The 14030-nt window shown below is 45.3% G+C and overlaps 1 long non-coding RNA gene across 1 annotated transcript; it reads left to right on the plus strand.

Moving 5' to 3' along the window:
• On the plus strand, positions 12576-12990 carry LOC109712401. The gene is made up of 3 exons (XR_002216842.1): positions 12576-12678; positions 12767-12834; positions 12951-12990. It is a non-coding gene; the product is annotated as an uncharacterized LOC109712401 (long non-coding RNA).

The following is a 14030-nucleotide window of genomic DNA, read 5'->3' on the forward strand; positions in this document are numbered from 1 at the left end:
ATTTAGGGTTTTGATTTTTGGGCATTTTGAATCTAGGGCTTTTGGAGCTAAATTAATTGGATTAGAACCTTCCTCTAGGCTAGATTGGAAGGGTTCTAACTCTCTTTTGGAGCTTTGGAAGAGATTTCTTCTCTTGAGGTGAGTTTTGGCCCCTTTTGCTTCTAGGTTAATGTTTGATCTTATAGTTGATTGAAATGCCCGTGTATCTCTTCGCTCAATACTTTTAGGGTATTTTGAGACTCGTGCACAACTTCGTTCGGCGAAACGAGGCACTACGCGAAGGTTCGGTGGGTTTGACCTAGCCACACAATGAGAAAATCTCATTGTTGATGATTTAAGTATTGCAAAATGAAAAAGCATGCATATTCTTGTTATATGTATTTATTGTGAATTTTAGAATGCTTAAAATACCTATGTTACATATAGTGCGATTTTGGACTTCTATGTAGTAGAGAGTCGCATATGAAGCTTATGGTTGATTGTTTAGCATTCTCAGGTTGGGCCATGTTCCTTATGATGAAAATGAGCTTTGTTTCATGTATTTAAACTTAGGTTTATTTGTGACATAAAAGATGACAAAATTGCCATATAGAGGTGTCGAACTAGAATGTATGTGAATTAGAGAGCTAATGTCATCAAGCGGCATTGAGCTCGGGACATGTGTGAACCTAGTGGTTAGAGCCATTGAGGGATTTGGATTATGTTGAACATTAAATTGTCTAAGTGTCATCAAGGGGCACTAGACGTAATGAATGTTGGAAACTTCACCTTGTGACTTAAAACTAGATCTTCGGGATGCTAGTGACGATACCATGTTAGAGACATGATGATTGGATACTTGAGACTTGGACTATGCTTGCTTGTCATTTGTGCTCATTCGTACATGCTTGTGAGGGTCGCTCCCTACAAGCCGGCACTTCGGAGTTAGCCTACGCGACTTATATTCGCTCGTGCGGTATTGAGAAGCCTACGGGGTCAAGTGGGACAGACACATTCCAAGAGTAGGGATGTTGGGCTCCTACAGGCACTTAGGCGGCACAAGCTGGACTACCTTGGGTAGATCTCTAATTGGAAATGAAAACCGACATAATATTGAGTGTGTGATAATCACTACTAGACAGAGAGTAGTAGTTGGATTACTTGGACTTGCTTCTAGTATAGATGTGGACATTTCGGTATTCATACATACATGTAGTATGCTAGGAGATGTCGTTTATTGCATTCTTACATGCATTGTAGTCATGATAAAGTATCACTTTCATAACTTCATAAAGTATCTCATGATATCCCATGTGGCCATGTAGAAGCATAGTATTCATGACAAGGTAAAGGTGCATTATATAAATACCATGTTTAATTGCAATGCATTAGTGTAGCTTTTAATTATGCTTTCATAAATGCAATTTACTCATTGTTATTATTACATCTGCTTTTTGACTTACCCTTTCTTTTGGGGCCTAGCGGTGCATTGAGCTGAGGTCAGTAATTGCCCACTGGGAACTATAAATTATAGTTCTCACGCCCTCTGTTTTATGTTTTCTTTCAGAGCCTTCCGCGCCGGAAGAGGCTAGGGACTGCGGGAAGGGAGTCGCTTCGAGCTAGCTTCCTTCGAGGACGATTCGATAGGTGGTCTACGTCTCGTTGTTTTATTCTGTGAGAGGTTGAGAGTTTTACCAGTGTACTAGAGACCACCATTTTTGTACTTTTGAGACAGATATTGTACTACTTATGTTTCTTTTACTCTGATTTAGATGATAGAACTTTACTCGCTCTGATATCATTAGTTGCCATTTCTTCTATTTGCTCTATCTCTTGCTTTATTTTCGCTGTTGTGGTAGACGCCTTATATGTGTAGACATATGGCGGGTCTGGGCGCGCTACCGGGAGGGCCTCCGCCGATCCCGGGGCGTGACAGATTAATTTGGTATCAGAGAGTAGGGTTGAGTCTTAGTGGACCTAACAAACCTTAGACCGGTTGGAGTATAGGAATTAGGCTCGTGAGGGACAAGGTCTAATTGAATTGTTAGTGAAAGTATTTCGATTGGGTTTATGATAACTCTAAAAAGTTAGAGTTTAATCGGAGTGTATGGCTTCTAACTCCGCGGAGGGTTACGCTGGCGGCCGACAACGTAACATCAGGAGTTAGTAGTGAAGGACACTTCCTTACTTGCGCATGATTTGGGTTTTGTCTGTTTGAGTGGGGATGCGATAGCGTGGGTTACTATCTTGCGCCTTTATGTTTTGTAGTGACGATGCCGATTACACGCTCCCAGTCTGCCGGGGCGGATGATGCGACACACCCCGAGGAGGTCGAGACCTCCGCTACTTCCGGATCTAGTGAGGTCCGTGACTTAAGGACCCAGCTTGCGGTTCTCACTGATCTGTTGGTGCAGCAGACGGCAGCGGCGTAGCGACAGGCTGAGGTGGCTCAGCGGCAGGAGGCGCGGATGAAGCATCTTGAGGACCTCCTATTTCACCAGGCGGCAGCTTCGAGGGAGACCCAGGGTCCCACACCGCCAGCACCCGTGGTGGACGTCGCACCGAGGGCGCAGTCCCCCGCGCCCAGTTCGTCACGTGCGGCACCGGCGACCGCACCTCGGGAGGAGGTGGCTGCGGCACTACTAGTTCAGAGACCGGCGACAGGGGCGGCATTCCCCGTGATGGCCGAGGGAGCTGAGCGGGATCGGCTCATGGATCGCCTCAGTGAGTTCAGGAGGTGCAGCCCGAGGACATTTGATGGCGAGAACGTCGACCACTGGATTGTTGAGAAGTGGTTGATGCACATGGAGAAGCTTTTTCGAGACACCTTTGTGGAGGAGCGGGACAGAGTTTGGCTCGCCACTCACTTTCTGGACGGCGAGGCCTACCGTTGGTGGTTGGATATCCAGGACAACCCCAACACCGACTTGGCAGCGATTACTTGGACTAGGTTCAAGGAGCTTCTTCTGGCGCACCACTTTCCTACCAGCGTCAAGAGGAAGATGGAGCAGGATTTGCGCAGCTTGCGCCAGGACGAGCGGTCAGTGGCCGAGTACGAGAGGGAGTTCTCCCGGATTCTACACTGTGTACTGTTTGTTGTGAGAGATGACGAGGACAAGGCCCGCATTTTTTAGCGCGGTTTGCGACCTTCTATCTTTCGGTTGGTGCAGTCTTCCAACCTCCAGACCTATCGGGAGGTTGTGGATCGAGCTTTAATAGTGGAGACAGGAGCGGCGGATTTGCAGGAGCGTCGCGAGAGCTCTGAGAAGGGGAAGGGGAAGAGGCCCACGGCTGAGGGTGCTAGTCAGACACACTTACGGAGGCCGCCAAGGCACCCCAGGAGTCGGAGCCAGTCTCAAGGACGTGGCTCGTCTACTCAGCGAGGAGGACCCGATCGTCGCCAGGCTCCCCGCTGCGTGATCTGTGGTGGTCCCCACTACCCGCGACAGTGTTTATGCAGTCGGGGCAGGTATTTCTTGTGTGGCCAGGAGGGCCACTTCCAGTCGGACTGTCCGAGGAGTCTATTGCCAGCGCCATCTTCGGCATCCGCACCAGCATCGCCAGGTCCCAGCCAGGTGACATCTTCTGTGCATCACCAGGCCGGACGACCACCTGTTCAGCGATAGGCGGAGGGGTCATGACAGGCCCCGAGTGGGCGCATGTACGCGGCCCAGACTGAGGAGGCGGCAGCAGCTGAGAATGTAGTTGTAGGTATCATTTTATTTTATGGTATTCGAGTTCGAGCTTTATTTGATACCGGTGCATCGCATTCATTCATAGACCGGCTGTTTGCCGAGTTGCATGACATCCCACTTGTATCCTTGTTGCATCCGGCACGAGTTGTTGTACCCGATCATTCTTTGGATATTCGAGAGTTTTGCCGCAGTTGCCCTATTCGGGTTGGAGATTGGATCATGCCCGTGGACTTGCTAGCTTTGCATAAACTCGGGGAGTTTGATGTTGTGTTTGGCATGGATTGGTTGACTAAGTACTACGCCACTATCGATTGCAAGGATCGAACGGTGACTTTTAGAGAGCCGGGGCAGGCGGAGGTTGTGTACCGAGGATGCCAGAGTTCGCTATTTGCGATGACGATTAGCTCCTTTCGAGCTAGACAGTTGATCAGTAGAGGCTGCGTAGCCTACTTGGCTACTGTTGTGTTGCGAGGCGAGGATGACGCCCCTAGGATTGAGGATATCCCCGTAGTACGGGAGTTTGGAGATGTGTTCCCAGCAGAGCTTCCAGGCATGCCACGCGATAGGGAGATTGAGTTTGTGGTAGATCTCGTCCCCGGGACTACACCAATCTCAAAGGCACCCTATAGGATGGCACCAGCAGAATTGAGAGAGCTGAAGGCACAGTTGCAGGATCTTTTGGACAAGGGTTTTGTGCGACCGAGTGTGTCACCTTGAAGAGCACCGGTCCTATTTGTGAAGAAGAAAGATGGATCACTTCGTTTATGCGTGGACTATCGCGAACTTAATAAAGTCACGATCAAGAACAAGTATCTATTACCGAGGATTGATGATCTATTTGATCAGCTCCAGGGATCTTGTGTATATTCCAAGATCGACTTGCAGTCGGGATATCACCAGTTGATGATCAGCCTGAGGATGTGTCGAAAACTGCTTTTAGAACACGGTATGGACATTATGAGTTTACCGTTATGCCGTTCGGGCTTACTAATGCCCCGGCAGCTTTTATGGATCTAATGAACCGTGTTTTCAAGCCTTATTTAGACAGGTTCATCGTAGTGTTCATCGACGACATTTTGGTCTATTCCCGAAGTGATGTGGATCACGAGGAACACTTGAGACTTGTACTTCAAGTGCTTCGGGAAAAGAAGCTCTACGCCAAGTTGAAAAAGTGTGAATTTTGGCTTAGAGAGGTGGCGTTTTTAGGCCATTTGATTTCAGGATCAGGGATAGCAGTGGATCCAAGGAAAATTGAAGCTATCAAGGATTGGCCGAGATCGATGAGCGTGACTGAGATACGGAGCTTCATTGGTTTGGCCAGCTACTACCGACGGTTTGTTGAGGGATTCGCAAAGTTATCTACTCCCCTCACGAGGCTCACGCATAAGGGCACCAAATTTATTTGGAATGATGCGTGTGAAAGGAGCTTCCAAGAGTTGAAGCAGAGACTGACGACCACCTCGATCCTAACCTTGCCAACTGCTGGAGCAGGGTATGTGATTTATAGTGATGCTTCCTTTAATAGATTGGGCTGTGTTTTGATGCAGGACGGGAAAGTGATCGCGTATGCTTCTCGCCAATTGAAGGAGTATGAAAGGAACTATCTCACCCATGACTTGGAGTTGGCGGCCGTGATTTTTGCTTTAAAGCTATGGCGCCATTATTTATACAGCTAGCGGTGCGAAGTATATACGGATCACAAGAGTTTAAAGTATCTATTCACTCAGAAGGAGTTGAACCTGAGGCAGCGCAGATGGTTGGAGCTACTCAAGGATTATGATTTGACTATTCTCTACCACCCAGGCAAGGCTAACGTGGTGGCTGATGCGCTAAGTAGGAAATCGACGAAAAACTTAGCGATGCTTATGGTTACTCAACCGCCGTTGATAGAGCAGATGAAACGGTTGGAGTTGGAGGTGGTGGCTCCTGATACACCTTTGAGGTTGATGACTTTAGTGGTGCAACCTATACTTTTGGAAAGGATTAAAGAAAAGCAAGCTTCCGACTCAGAGTTGCAAAGGATTCAAGCTAAGATGGTTGATGGTTGCACCGGTGACTTCACTTTAGACGATGCCGGATTGATGCGTTTTCGCGGACGACTTTGTGTACCGGCGGACTGGGGCATTAAAGAGGATATTCTTCAGGAAGCGCACCGAGCACCATATGCTATACATTCGGGAGGCACCAAGATGTACAAGGACTTGAAGTTGGCTTGTACCTAGTGGCCCGGGATGAAAAAGAATGTTGGTGAGTTTGTTACGAGATGTTTAACTTGCCAACAGCGTGAAGCTGGGCACCGAGTTCCTGCGGGGAAGTTGCAGACTACGCAGATTCAGTGTGGAAATGGAAGAAGATACCATGGACTTTGTGATGGGTTTTGCCCGCTCACAGGCGGCATGATAGCTATTTTGGGTGATTCGTGGATAGGCTGACGAAATCAGCGCATTTCATACGCTATCCACACTACTTGGGTTGGAGAGAGACTCGCACAGGTTTATTTGGATGAGATTGTGCGATTGCACGGGTGCCTACTTCTATAGTATCGGTCGAGACCCCTGTTTGTATCCCACTTTTGGACGAGCTGTACAGGATGCTGCTGGGTATGCTTGACTTCAGTACAGCTTTCCACCCCAGAGTGACGGCAGTCGGAGCGTACTACATAAGCTCTCGAGGACATGCTTCGAGCCTGTGTGATTGACTTCCAGGGAGGATGGTGCAGCATCTACCGATGGCAGAGTTTGCTTATAACAACAGTTATACAAAGCATCAAGATGGCACCGTTCGAGGCACTCTATGGACGAAAGTGTAGATCGCCACTCTCATTTGAGTGAAGTTGGCGAGAGATTTGCTTTAGGCCCTGATGTGCCCAGGAAACAGAGGACAAGGTTCGCATTGCTCGGGAGCTATTATTGACGGCCCAGAGTAGCAGAGGGTTATCTGAATCGGCGTCGACGAGACTTGGAGTTTCAGATTGGAGATCACGTCTTTTGAAAATCTCGCCGACCCGAGGGATTAGAAGATTTGGAATCCGGGTAAGTTGAGCCCCCGATACATTGGACCATATGATGTTTTGGAACGTGTAGGCCCGGTAGGTATAGATTACTCTACCGCCGAACCTATCGGGCGTGCACAATGTATTCCATGTATCGTCTTCGGAAGTACATCCACAACCCGGCTCATGTTTTGGACGCTACGCCTTTGGAGCTGAGGGGAGCGGATCTTGAGCTCTTGAGGAGCAACCTTGTGAGGGTTTTGGCTCGCGTAAGTAAAGAGTACTGGCGGAACCGTGAGATTCCTACGTGAAGGTGCTTTGGAGCAACCACGACAAGCGCGGGGAGGCACTTGGGTGGAGAGCGCGCTGGGGAGCGCTATCCCATCTTTTTCGAGATGGAAGCTTGAGGTACTTTGCATATTCGATTTCGGGACGAAACTCCTTTTAAGGAGGGTGAATGTAACACATGACCTTTGCAAATTGCGAGGTTCGAGTGGTTGATGTGTGCGGAGCATTCCAGACTTTTGGTGGGTCGTTGACAGTGTTCCGACCTATGGCTCGCATCCGAAAAGTGAGGTTAAAAGCCTAGCACAAAATCCGAAAAAGATTTTTGGTTAACTCTCGGATTGCTTTTTGGAGGCTGTGTACGCGGTACAGCTGATGGCTGTACGGTACAGATTGATGGTTGTACCGTGTACAGCACCGGGCTTGTACCGGTACAGGGCTGCTGAACCCTGCAACCCGAGCCTCGGGTTGAGATTTCGTGGCTGTACCGTATAAGGGCCCGTGTACGGTACAAGGAGGCTGATTTCGTGCAGTTTGAACTGCGGGGGTGTTTTTGCTTTTGTAGCCTATCTATAACACCACCCCGCCCCTTAGGGCTTTCTTTGTGCTGGAACCAGAGGAGGAGAAGGTGAGAGGACTCCACCTTGCCCCACTTGGATTGGATCCCCTTTTTGGCTTGGATTTAAGGTTTAATCCTTCTCTTTGTGTTTTGGAAGCTTTTTCACCTTGGAGCTTGGATTTGGAGCTTTGTGTGGGGAGATCTTGGGACTTAGAGAGTCTGGAGCTTGATTTGAAGCTTCTAAGAGGTAACCTACCTATTCTCTCCTCTAAATTTCTTGATTTATTGATTTCTTGAGATGGAACCCTAGAATGAGATTTAGGGTTTGATTTTTGGGCATTTTGAATCTAGGGCTTTTGGCTAAATTAATTGGATTAGAACCTTCCTCAGGCTAGATTGGAAGGGTTCTACTCTCTTTTGGAGCTTTGGAAGAGATTTCTTCTCTTGAGGTGAGTTTGGCCCTTTTGCTTCTAGGTTAATATTTGATCTTATAGTTGATGTAATGCCCGTGTATCTCTTCGCTCAATACTTTTAGGTATTTTGAGACTCAGGACAACTTCGTTCGGCGAAACGAGGCACTACGCGAAGGTTCGGTGGTTTGACCTAGCCACACAATGAGAAAATCTCATTGTTGATGATTTAAGTATTGAAAAATGAAAAAGCATGCTATTCTTGTTATATGTATTTATTGTGAATTTTAGAATGCTTAAAATACCTATGTTACATATAGTGCGATTTTGGACTTCTATGTAGTAGAGAGTCGCATATGAAGCTTATGGTTGATTGTTTAGCATTCTCAGGTTGGGCCATTTCCTTATGATGAAAATGAGCTTTGATTCATGTATTTAAACTTAGGTTTATATTGTGACATGAAAGATGCAAATTGCCATATAGGTTCGAACTAGAATGTATGTGAATTAGAGAGCTAATGTTATCAAGCGGCATTGAGCTCGGACATTGTTGAACCTAGTGGTAGAGCCATTGAGGGATTTGGATTATGTTGAACATTAAATTGTCTAAGTGTCATCAAGGGCACTAGATGTAATGAATGTTGGAAACTTACCTTGTGACTTAAAACTAGATTCTTGGGATGCTAGTGACGATACATGTTAGAGACATGATGATTGGATACTTGAGACTTGGACTATGCTTGCTTGCATTTGTGCTCATTCACATGCTTGTGAGGGTCGCTCCTAAAGCCGCACTCCGGAGTTAGCCTACGCGACTTATGTTTTCACTCGTGCGGTATTGAGAAGCTACGGGGTCGAGTGGGACAGACACATTCCAAGAGTAGGATGTTGGGCTCCCACAGGCACTTAGGCGGCACAAGCTGGACTACCTTGGGTAGGTCCCTAATTGAAATGAAAACGACACAATGTTGAGTGTGTGATAATCACTACTAGACAGAGAGTAGTAGTTGGATTACTTGGACTTGCTTCTAGCATAGATGTGGACATTTGATATTCATACTATATGTAGTATGCTAGGAGATGTCGTTTATTGCATTCTTACATGCATTGTAGTCATGATAAAGTATCACTTTCATAACTTCATAAAGTATCTCATGATATCCCATGTGGCCATGTAGAGGCATAGTATTCATGACAAGGTAAAGGTGCATTATATAAATGCCATGTTTAATTGCAATGCATTAGTGTAGCTTTTAATTATGCTTTCATAAATGCAATTTACTCATTGTTATTATTACATCTGCTTTTTGACTTACCATTTCTTTTGGGGCCTAGCGGTGCATTGAGCTGAGGTCAGTAATTGCCCACTGGGAACTATAAATTATAGTTCTCACGCCCTCTGTTTTATGTTTTCTTTCAGAGCCTTCCGCGCCGGGAGAGCCTAAGGACCGCGGGAAGGGAGTCGCTTCGAGCTAGCTTCCTTCGAGGACGATTCGATAGGTGGTCTACGTCTCGTTGTTTTATTCTGTGAGAGGTTGAGAGTTTTACCAGTGTACTAGAGACCACCATTTTTGTACTTTTGAGACAGATATTGTACTACTTATGTTTCTTTTACTCTGGTTTAGATGATAGAACTTTACTGACTCTAATATCATTAGTTGCCATTTCTTCTATTTGCTCTATCTCTTGTTTTATTTTCGCTGTTGTGGTAGACGCCTTATATGTGTAGACATATGGCGGGTCTGGGCGCGCTACCGGGAGGGCCTCCGCCGGTCCCGGGGCGTGACAAGCGCAGTCACCTGCGCACGCAACTTTTGTACCTAGCTAGACCCAGCTTGCTCTGGCACCTCAGGAGGTTGTGCCGGAATAGATCTATGCGTATAGCGTCTCTTTGGTGCCATTAGCTCCTGAAACGCAACAACTTAGTTAATCACCTTAACCTGACAACTTCTCACAATTACAAGACAAAACGACGCAACAACGAAATCGGGTGGAAGCACACAAGTGTACTCATTCTAGACTCTTGGCGTCATGTTGTCGACCGCCAACATAACCACCTCGAGTCAAGAACTCATACCACTTGAATCCGTCTCTAACAATGACTAGAGACTTGTTAACATCTTCGACCCAATCGAATTAACTTCCGGCACCGTTATAGGTTCACGTTCCACTCACGTACCTATAGCCTTAAGGTTTACCGTCCTAGGGTCTCTTAGGTCAATCCTAAACTCTCTCTTTACTTGCTCTGATACTACTTTATCTGTCACGCCCCGCAACCGCCAATTTGGTCGGTTCAGGCACGTCGAATAGACGCCGAACGGACAGCACCTCCTCTGTTTGCCCAAGGCTAAGCAACAAGATCATGTACAAGAATTTGCCCAGGAAAACTTAAATACATACATGATCAATGCAAGCGAGTGATTTCACAAGCATAAAAGTAAACAAGAGAGAGTGATAGTTCTAGCTATTACATTTTCATTCAACATTCACATCTTGATTACATTTACATCTACCAAAATGTGGATACAAGTTCATCAACTATATACATAAGTAGCTCTCCAAAATCCTCACCAACATATAGATTGCACGCCCTGCACCCCACTAATTTGGTCGGGTTCGTGCCATGTCAACAGACGCCGAACGGACAGGGCCTCTCCTGCCCGCCCAAGGCTCCAACCACAAGTATAATTAAGCAATCAAACAAAGAGATTTGCAATTATACAAGACTTGCACGAAGGCAAGCAACAACAGAAGCGAAAGCTCTATACTAAAACATACAACCATTCATGATATTTGATTACATTTTAACCAAATACAATTAAACTAAAACTAATACATTCATTTCCTTTCATTCATAAATTCTTTTACATCTTAATCATTCTCCCAAAATACATGATTGTTTACAACTTTACAACTCTAATCAACAAAAGAAAGTTGATACATGAACCAAAAAGGGAATGACTAATGCATAACTTCGGTGGCCACTCGCTATGGCGCGATACCCTTACCTCGATCCTCCGCCGCCCCGCTCACGCTCGGATCTGTAGGGTTAGTGGTGTGAGAACTACAACGAAGTTTCCAGTGGGTTCGGCAACCGACCTCGCCGACTTACCCACTAGGTTTATTCAGGCATAAGTATTTCAAAGGAAAGGAAAACTGTAACCAATGCTAATGCTAATACTATGCCTGTAAGAAAGCTGTCAATGGATATATATAATCAAATATGAATGATTATACATGCATGCTCTTTCGATAACTTTACCTTGGCTTTTACCCAATCTTACCGGTTAACCTTGTTAATCCCAATAACTCACAACCCAAAATCTCTTTTGTTTGGGGAGGCTCTAAGCACTACAAGACCCGAGGGACCGTCTTCGGGGACCGCACTCTTCGTGATGACAATTTCGGAATGCACCGCTTGAGGGGGAGCTACTACCCTCAAGCCAAGACTTAGCGTGAGTATCGATCCAACCCTCAACTTGAGGATACATAGCCAGTAGTCACAATGCCGTTGTAATAATAGGTTTCTACCTATTTGTTCATGCCACTTTTTAAGTCATTCTTATCACAATGCCACTATTGTTTAAACTAGGTTTAACAATATGTATCTTGATGCCAATCTTGTCTCTATTGTCAATGTCGCCATTGTTTACTATTGTCAAGGTCCAAATCTCACATTCATACAATCTTTAGGGGGTCTACCATACATGTCCATCGAGACCACGTAGTATGCACCGGTATTTGAAAGTTTTGAGGAGCCCAAGGATCTATCTAGATTGTATCTAACACCTAGAGGGGGGGTGAATAGGTGTAACGACCAAAAACCACAAATCTCGATGCAATAAAAATAAATACAGAAAATAAAAAGCACATTGAGATTTACGTGGGAAAACTCCAATTTGGAGTAAAAAATCCACGAGACAAACACGCGATAACAATCCACTAAGAGTAAAATATTACAAGGTGATTTACTGTAATATACAGAACTTTTGCAAATTGCGAAGTTCGAGTGTGTGGAATGTGATGTGACACTAACCTACATGTTTTAAAAGGTTAGAACAAGTTTTTGGATAAGTTAGAGAATGATTGGAATGCTAAAAGTGAGAAAGTGCATTGAACTGGCCAAAACCAGTATTTTCTGCTTGCTGTACCGGTACAGCCATCACCTTGTACCGGTACAAGCTGGCAGATTCGTGGCAGCAAGGCTATTTTGGTCATTTCACATCTTGTTCTCAGCTATTTGATCCCAGCACGACTCCTGGAGCTTGCTGGAGTGTGCTGGAGCTCAGAGAAAGGTTCTCCTACCTTCCTCACTCTCTCTCTCTAGGGTTTTTCTCTCTCTACAAAGAATTCGCCGATTTCGCTCGTTTCCGTCGCATCGCGTGTTCTTCGCTGGTTGCGAGCGTTGTGGAGCCTCCGTGGGCGTGTGAGAGAGTGTTTTGGAAGACTCCTTGCTGTCCTGAACNCGTCGATTTGAGTAGCGATTTCGGATTTTTGCTCTTGGCTGCGCTAGACACCTGAGTTTTCAGCATGTAAAAATGAGTTAATTAGCTGTGAATTAACCTTCTTAGATCAGGGATAAGCTACTTTGAAGCTTAATTGGAATGTTTAGCCATTTACGAAGCTAAATTGGAACAAAACGCAATTGTTTGAGCGAATTGATGCAAATTTGGAATTTTTCTTCGCAGCAGGTCTTCGAGTCTCGTTGAGCTGAACTTGTACTCTTAGAAGCTGGTTTGGAAGGTATTCTAACCTGAGGTAAGCAGGGATTTCAGTTAGAAAACTGAATTCGCAAGATTCCGACTAATATATGATGATTTTGATGTCGTGTTGGTGTTGATCGCAGCGGGAGGTCGACCGACCTTTGGGTCATCCTTGGTTGGCTTTGGGAAGCCTTTAGAGACTTAATTGGAGGTACTAAAGTGAACCAAAACAGCGATTTATGTTGCTACTTGATACGAGATGTGATTTGAGCCGAAATCGGACATTTCGGCCGTAGATCTAATCCGATCTTGACGTTTGTTTTTCAGCAGCATTGGGGCTTCGTTGAGCCGTTTGTGGGACTTCTTGTGGATAGTTGGAGCCTAGTACTAGGTGGGTCGGACCTAACCAGAGAAACTCCTCTATGTTCTATATGTAATATAGAAATAATCTTATTGTGCTTATGTGATTGATAAAGGGCTTGACGTTCGTCATCATAAAGTTGAACATATTCGAAATGAAGTCTCTATAAAGTAGAGAACACTTATATATGAAAGTATTTACATTTATAGTCAATTCAGTTGAATGACTTATGAACAAGGGTAGGATGCACTTTAAAGTAGAGAACAATGACATTCTCTTGACTCTAACGTAGAGAACTATGACATGCTCATGACTATGTTGATAGTGCTATACTAGTGAAAAGATTATCATGACATATGATTTAGCTTTACCCTTACATGTTTACAATCTAGTGATTACTAGCTCTTGTTACTATTGGTGTATTGAAATTCCGATCAGAGGATCGAGGGTAAGAACTTTACATTGAAAATATGAAAATTGTGACATGTGGACAATGGACTTTGCTTGCTTGCCATCGTGCTCATTCGCACACGCTTGTGAGGGTAGCTCCCTACCAGCCGGCACTCCGGAGTTGGCCTACGCGACAGTTGCTCGCCCGTGCGGGATTGGGTGCCGAAGTGGATTGCCGTGGGGAGTGTATACTACCACGGGGCCATTAGGCGCGGCGCAAGCTAGACTACCTTGGGTAGGTCCCTGTGAATGAAAGGATAGTACTCAATGAAAAAGGACAGTAATGAATGCTTATTAATTAAAGTGTACAGTAGTCACTTTCACGTTTGTGCTTATATTCATGTTTATGTTCATGATTACAGAAATTGCCATATCCCTATTATGCAAATGATTCATTACTGTAGAATGCTATTACATGTTGATTACATGCTCATTACTTGTTAGCATCATGCTTATAAATCAGGCAATTATCGTTTTTGCTTTCAATTAGTACATCATGAGCCTAGTGGTGTAATTCGCCGAGGCTGGCGGCTTACCCACTGGGAACTATTGTTTATAGTTCTCACGCCCTTTTGGTGATTGTTTTTACAGAGCCA

This window comes from Ananas comosus, linkage group 7 (assembly GCF_001540865.1).
Source record: "Ananas comosus cultivar F153 linkage group 7, ASM154086v1, whole genome shotgun sequence".
NCBI lineage: Eukaryota > Viridiplantae > Streptophyta > Magnoliopsida > Poales > Bromeliaceae > Ananas > Ananas comosus.